The sequence below is a fragment of the Gorilla gorilla genome, chromosome 3, assembly GCF_029281585.2.
Source record: "Gorilla gorilla gorilla isolate KB3781 chromosome 3, NHGRI_mGorGor1-v2.1_pri, whole genome shotgun sequence".
In the NCBI taxonomy this organism is placed as follows: domain Eukaryota; kingdom Metazoa; phylum Chordata; class Mammalia; order Primates; family Hominidae; genus Gorilla; species Gorilla gorilla.
Window position 1 is genome coordinate 96141643 of NC_073227.2, and position 6000 is coordinate 96147642.

Here is a 6000-nt window from a genome sequence, read left to right on the forward strand (position 1 = left end):
TTATTCATTGCTAAAGGCTCACTTTAAGTATCACCTTCCTTAAAGAAGCCAGCTTGACCTGCTCCTCCTCTGAGCTCCTGAATATCCTGTTCACATTTCCATCACTGCAATACCATATTACAGTCTTTAATCTTGTATCTCTCTACTATTAGACTGTGAGTTCCTTCAGAGAAAGACTGTAAGCAAATTCATCATTTTATCCCCAGGATTTAGCACAGTGCCTGACATGTAGTAGGGATTCCATAAATATTAAGTGAATAAACTTTCTGCCTTCTTTATTTTTTACTGACACATAATAATTATACATATTTATGGGATACAAATGTGATATTCTGATACATGTATACATTGTGTGATCAAAGCATGGTAATTGGCATATCCATCACCTTAAACATTTATTATTTCTTTGTTATTAGGACATTCAAAATTCTCTCTTCTAGCTATTTGAAATATACAATGCATTATTGTTAGATATAGTCATGCTACTGTACAATGGAGTGCCGGAACTTATTCCTTCTATCTAACTGTAACATTGTATCTGTTAATCAACTTTCCCCATCTCCTGCTTCCTTCTATTTTCTCCAGTCTCTAGTAATCATTACTCTATGCTCAACTTCCATGATCTCAATTTTTTTAGCTCCCACATATGAGTGAGATCACACAGTATTTGTCTTTCTGTGCCTGGCTTATTTCACTTAACATAATGTCCTCCAGGTTCACCCATATTGTCACACAGAACAGGATTTCATCCTTTTTATGGCTGAATAGTATTCCACTGTACATACATACTACATTTTCTTCATCCATTCATCCACTGATGGGCATACAGGTTGATTCTATGTCTTGGCTATTGTGAATAATGTTACAATAAACATGAGCATGCAATTGTCTCTTCAAAATACTGATTTCGCTTCCTTTGGATATACACCCAAAGTGTAGTGGGATTGCTGGATCATTATGCCATATTTCTTTTTATACAACAAAGATGACACTTTCTCTAGTTCTTCTTCAGGAGGTAATGTGAGATGTACTGACTTAACATCAAGAGTGAATCCCACTTCTTTTACTCTTTTCTCTACCTCATTTCTACCCCACTCTCCTCCGCTATTTTTGAAGGTTGTGATACTGGGGATTATCAAAGAGTTGTTGTCTTTTTCTCTGAAAATCAAAATTAAAGTCTTACCTTGCTTATGTTGGCTAATTTATTTTGAATAAACAACCAGAGGAAAAAAGACTGTGATCTCTTTTTGTGTGCAAAATGAGTTCTATGAGATGTCATGAAACCAGAATCTGAGTTTGGGGTAAAGTGAGAAGCCATCATGTCCAAACCAACAAAACTGCTCCTAAATATTTGCACAGTTTTAGAACTAGAAGGGACTTCAGCAATGATTCTGCTTGTCAATGACTCACAAGTTGCTTTGATACATTGGTAACTCGCCTACATAGCCAAGTTGTGTATTTAAGAGTGTTTGATGTGGGTGAGAATTTTTATTCACCTTCTCACTCAATTTTGGGCACTTAAGCTCTCAGTGACTCAGTTTTCTCATCTATGTATCTTCAAGGATCATAAATAATATATTTAAAGTGCTTTGTATACAATAAAACCTCAATATATGTTGATGGACTGAATCTGATGTCATATTTATTTTAAAATATCAACAACCAAAAACATGTTCTTGGAAGCAGTAAAGGGCATACTATTTCAATGCTGCATGAATCAGCAGGATGGATACTGATTATAGCTGGGTCAAAGATTTTTATTAAATAAATCCTCTTTTGCCCTTAGGCAATTTTTTTTCTCATGAATTTATAAATTCAAAAATGGTGGCAGAATAAGATGACCTACAAAGAATTTATTGGAGATAGAAATATAGCATTGCTCTAAAGTGAGGAAGTTGATATCTATCATGGGCCAATAAACTATTTAGAACAACCACAAGAGATGAAAGAAATGAAGTCTCCCATCAGGTAGTTGTAACTAACTCTTGGTGACCTTTTGTCACCAAGGACAAAAAGGATATGTTTTCCTATGTCATGTGGAAGGGGAAAAGGGGTATCCAGCTACCATTATAACAGCAAAGGCACATGTGATCCCTGCCTTGGGGCTCCATGGTCTCATCTGTTTCTCTGTTATTTATGGATAATGGTAACTTCATTACAGGGTTGTTAGGAGTGTGAAGTGAGGTTATATATGAGGAGTACTTTGCAAATGTTTGTCATCGTCATGAAAAACATAGATAAAGAATTTTCTTAAGTGACATCCTCAAAAATCTCTTAAAGTCCTTCTCCTCCTCAAATAAAAAGCACCTTAAATAATTATCAGTAAAGAATCAACAAAATACATCATGATGCTTTAAAAACAATGGAATGTATTCCACCATGACAAAGAACAAGGCAAGTCGATATGTAATCATATGAAAACGGCCCCAAGATATATTGTTACATGAAGAAAAGCAAATTCCAGAAGAGTACGCCTAGTGTGATATCATCTATATAAAAAAAGTCAGTAAGTATATAAAAATGAAAGACTATACACCAAGCTATTAACAGTAATTACCTCTGGGGAAAGAGGTTGGGTGAGAGATTTCCATTTTTAACTTATATACTTCTATTACAGCTTTTGTAATTAAAAATCAATAAATGATATTTTTCTAAAATTTTTACACATAAGAAAAATTAGAAAGTGGCTCTGACTAAACAGGTATCACATATGGCTGCTTAAGAGAAGAAGATGGAGTCATCTACAGACAAGCAGAGAACATTCTAGAAATCAATAAGAAAAATGGCCAGGTGCCGTGGCTCATGCCTGTAATCCCAGCACTTTGGGAGGCTGAGGCGGGTGGATCCCCTGAGCTCAGAAGTTCGAGACCAGCCTAGCCAAGATGGTGAAACCCTATCTCTACTAAAAATACAAAAATTAGCTGGGCATGGTGGCACATGCCTATAATCCCAGCTACACTATTTGGGAGGCTGAGGCAGGAGAATCGCTTGAACCTGGGAGGTGGAAGTTGTAGTGAGCCAAGATCTCGCCACTACACTCCAGCCTGGGTGACAGAGTGAGACTCCATCGCAAAAAAAAAAAAAAAGGAAATGAACAGAAAGAGGAAGTAGAATAATTCTCAAGGGAAAAACTAAAAATGTGAAAACTTCATAAGGTCAGCCACAGAAAACGAGCTTGAGGGAGCCCGAGATTGTTGAATCAGCACCTTTGGTAATCACCGGCTGTCTTCTCCCCCTGATGATTTCCCAAGCTGAGCCATCTCTCCAGGTGATTAGTACATCCACCCAACGTGGGTAAGACCCCTTCTCCTTCTAGAATTTGACTTAGCATCATCAATGCCTCACATTATCATGAAAAACAAAAATTAGCTAGGGGTGGTGGTGCGGCATGCCTGTGGTTCCAGCTACTCAGGAGGCTGAAGTGAGAAGACTGCTTGAGCCCAGGAGTTCGAGGCTGTAGTGTGCTATGATTGCACTTATGAACAGCCACTGCACTCCAGTCTGGGCAACATAGTGAGACTCTGTCTCTTAGGCGGGAAAAAAAAGTGTTTATCTGTCCACTAAGTGAGCCCAAGAAATCCAGGGCAGAATGGTCACCCAGCACTTGAAGATCTCATCACACAGATAGCAAAGACCCCACGTGGATGAGGTGATAGATAACAGAGGAGCTGTCTTTGACCTTTGTCTCAAAACAACTCTGTATTTATTTCCTAGGTAAAAACATAAGTTTGTCGCCCTCCTGTTCTCACCCATTTCTACTTTAGGCTAGACAGAAAGTTCTTACCTTCTTTGCTGGATTTTTTATTTACCATGAGACACAACAAGGCAGAAATCTCTTTAACATGCAGGCGTGATCCCCATCCTGTCTTCAGAGTTGGCTGAGGGATCCCAGGCTGCTCTGATTTCTTTCAGACCTACAGAGCCCATAAAGAAGGTGCAGCCCTAGTCTGCCATGTCTTCTTCCTGAAAAGCAATGGTGACATTCACAGCCCTGGCCAAGTATTCACAGTGACAGGAAGGAAAGTTCAGGCTTCTTGCCTCGAAGCAGTAGGCACCCCCTGACGTCAGTCAGATCAGGCCCCCAAGGAGGATTTGAAGGGGGTGACTGCATAGTCGGGGTATCTCCCATATACCCAAGGAGATGGGTTTCTCTAACAGCACCCACGTCAGTCCTAAATCTTCTTACTCTCCTGGATTAGAAGACTGTGTTTCCCAGGCCACATCTGAGAAGCCTGAGCTCCTTAGCCCTGAAATAGCAGAGTGCTGACAAGACACAGGGGCCTAGGGGCTCTGGAGTCCAAGGGGAGTCCTCAGCAGAAGACACATAGGAGGCATTCTTTGTTGGGGCTGGCTTTTCTGTTTGCAAAGCCTGCTTGAAATATCCTGCGCTTTCTATGGACACTTTCCTTAGGATATAACCTAATCTGTGGTTAATCACTATTCTTGGACAACTTACTTTTTCAGTTAATCTAAGATGCTCGTGTGTGTGTTCTGGTAGGTATTAAATGCACCATGGAAATTCTCAAAGAAAGTGATATTCTGTTTGTCTATATCTAGTAGGTCAAGTTTGTTAATTATTATTATTATTATTATTATTTTGAGACAGTCTTGCTCTGTCGCCCAGACTGGAGTGCAGCGGCACAATCTCAGCTCACAGTAACCTCTGCCTCCTGGGTTCAGGCAATTCTCATGCCTCAGCCTCCCGAGTAGCTGGGATTACAGGCACCCCCGCTGCCATGGCCAGCTAATCTTTCTATTTTTAGTAGAGACAGAGTTTCTCCATGTTGGCCAGGCTGGTCTCCAACTCCTGGCCTCAAGTGATCTGCCCACCTCAGCCTCCCAAAGTGCTGGGATTACAGGCGTGAGCCTCCACACCCGGCCTAAATTTGTTAATTATATTAATTCAGATCCTCTTTATCTTTGTTTATTCTTCCTGATCTGACCATCTTTGAAAGAGGTATTTTGAAGATTTCTATGACAAGTACAGATTTAGCAAATTCTCCTTGTATTTGAGTCTTTGCATTATACGTTTTGAAGCTATATAATTAGATATTAAATTTAAACCATGTAAAATTGCCATCGGCAACTGTGTAATTACACATGAAGCCTTATTGTCATTTAACTGTCTTGGTAGAGGGTGACATAAAAATTAAATATCACTCTGCCTTTTAAAATTCTTTTTGCATTTGATTTTTTGTCTGATATTAACATTTTCACATTAGCTTAGTTTTTGTTAGTGGCTGACTGCTAACATTCTTTCTCCAAGTTGACTAAAAGACTGATAAAATCCTGTATTACTGAGAGTATGAGAAAAAGGACCCTCTCCATATACTATTGCTGGAATCGTTAAAATGTTTCATTTTTGGGGAATTAAATTAAATTTTAATTGTAATTTATTAAATTACATACTTAAAATATGTAAATCCTTTAATCTAGAAATTATACTTCTAAGTATCTTACAGAATTATATACCCATGCAAAAATTTATATAAGGATTTTTATTACTGTATAATTTGTGATTAGGAAAAGTTGGAAAATAACCTAAGAGATTTTTTTATGTGGTATTACCCATATTTTCTAGTTTCCATATTGATGCTTTGACATTTTGGGGCCTTGTTGACCAGGGAGAGACTACACCTCCCGGGATTAGCTGATCCCTGAGATGCAAACTAACCAATCTAGAGCCCTACCACCAAATCCCTCCTTTTTTGGACTTTCATACTCAAGGCCGTTATCTCTCTACCCTAATCACCCCGACATCATATATCAGACAACTCAGTGCAGTCTACAGCCAGGAGTCAGCTGACACTATTCCAACTAGCTAGTCCTCCACCTGCTTAGCCGCCTTACCCTGCCTCACCCATTCCTTCCCTCGAAAACCACAGTTCTCCTGTCCTCTGCCTGTGACCAACCTCAGTGTTCTCTCCCGTGGCTGTGCAGGTGTGACCTCTTCTCTTGGGAACGAGGAGTAATAAGCTATCTTTTAAATGGCAATTGTCC

General features: G+C 39.2%; 1 protein-coding gene across 1 annotated transcript in view; it reads right to left on the reverse strand.

Moving 5' to 3' along the window:
* Nucleotides 1-3963, reverse strand: part of PPEF2 (protein phosphatase with EF-hand domain 2) — a 42711-nt gene extending 38748 nt beyond the window's left edge. Inside the window, exon 1 of the mRNA XM_055384515.2 lies at nt 3785-3963. The gene's annotated coding sequence lies outside the window, so the exon portion shown is untranslated. The remainder of the gene's footprint in view (nt 1-3784) is intronic.
* Nucleotides 3964-6000: the final 2037 nt, after the last annotated feature.